At 38.2% G+C, this 1660-nt stretch overlaps 1 pseudogene; it reads right to left on the bottom strand.

Annotated features, from left to right (window-relative positions):
- Nucleotides 1-303: 303 nt before the first annotated feature.
- Nucleotides 304-438, bottom strand: LOC148369770 (U2 spliceosomal RNA; annotated as a pseudogene).
- Between the last annotated feature and the right edge of the window lie 1222 nt (nucleotides 439-1660).

Below are 1660 nucleotides of genomic sequence, written 5' to 3'. Positions count from 1 at the left end.
AGGGTGGGATAGTTAATTTTAAAGTCACAACTATTAAGAACAACTGGTATATATGATATTAGATGCCACTTTGAAAGTACCTTTTGGGAGCCAATACCAAGAAAATATTGTTTTAACTGTAAAGGAGCTAAATGTTCTAGGGGGGAGGATTTTGCAAGGTTTATTGTATAATATTCTCTATCAATTATCCATTATCCGTTATCGGTCAAATCATAATACGCTACAAAGCCAAGGGGCCGAGACACTTGCTCTCCGCCAAGAGGCAGAGTCAAGGTCCTAGCCACAGAGCCATGCAGCGATCAGTGCGAATGCACCGTTCCGGAGGTACTGCCATACCGGGCCGATGCGTGGAGTGGACAGAGCAAGCTCCTATTCCATCTCCGGATTGCAAAAATCAAATTCCAACACTTTTAGAATCTAACGGTCGGCTTGAGCGGTCGGCTGCACATGCCGACACATTCAGAATTTTTTAGGATATTATGGTAGTGTGCAAATACTGATTAGCCGAAAATATTGCTGACCATAATCGCAAACTAATGGATGCAACAGGAGTCAAATGTTAGTCACGGCGGTGAGAGCACCGAACTATAACCACAGTGGTATAGATTATATGCAAAAAGGCATTCGATTTTAAGCCGATATTACAGTATTTGTAATAACGGTACCACAAATGAATGTTAGAGAAAAACAGAAAGTAATCTTAAAATATATCAAAAAAAGGCAGATTTAGAAGGATCTGTGCAGCCCTTTGAGACTCTTTGTGATTAAGGGCTATACAAATAAACATGAATTGACATTGATTAAATACGTTGTAACTTTTATGTCTGTATTGTGTTGATAGTTTTTTTGTTTTTTATCATGGCCGCATGTATTCAAGAACTTTTGTCACTTGCAATGCTTAGTTCGAGCAGAGAAAAAAAAATCATACCGATTTTTTAAATAAAAAATTAGTGGTGCTCTTTATACACGAGTGCATATTATACACAAATAATTACAGTGCAGCAGCTGGAGCCAAATGAGCAGGCACATGGGCAAATCATGACAGTGTCCTTGAGAGTTTAGTACAGCAGAGGCATAGAGAGACAAAGAAAAATGTCCCGTCAAATGTATTATTTTAAGTTTAGTATTCACTCAAAAGTCTCTGTAGTGCGAAGTGGAAGGAGAAGAGGACGACGAGGTGAGCGGAGAAGATGAGGTAAAATTTTGGACTATTTGATAAAGTTTCAGGAGCGAGCAGAGAGAGTGGGAAAGGTGAGATGGCACAACATTCATTTGGACAGGTAACTTAAAATTAGTTTTACCTGGTTATATCAGTATCAGAAATTGTTTTCCCCCCATTTTATTAACACTCCACTTATTGAAACATAAATATTTTGTTTGTTTGTTGTACATGATTCAATTGTTTGTTTGTTTGTACATGATTCAGATTGAATCGTTTCTTGTACATGATTCAATTGTTTGTTTGTTTGTACATGATTCAAATTGAATCGTTTCTCCGGCGCCGTCACGAATGGCAGCCACTCCAGCAGCTCCCGTGTTATTTTCGATTGTTCTCAGTTATTTTCGATTGTTCTCAGCTTAGGGATGCTGCTGGAAAAGTGAATTTCCCTTCGGGGATGAATAAAGTATCTATCTATCTATCTATCTATCATTTTGGTAA

Source organism: Urocampus carinirostris, chromosome 3 (genome assembly GCF_059441175.1).
Source record: "Urocampus carinirostris isolate Australia breed hairy pipefish chromosome 3, RoL_Ucar_1.0, whole genome shotgun sequence".
NCBI lineage: Eukaryota > Metazoa > Chordata > Actinopteri > Syngnathiformes > Syngnathidae > Urocampus > Urocampus carinirostris.
This window is presented reverse-complemented; position numbering and strand designations above follow the sequence as displayed.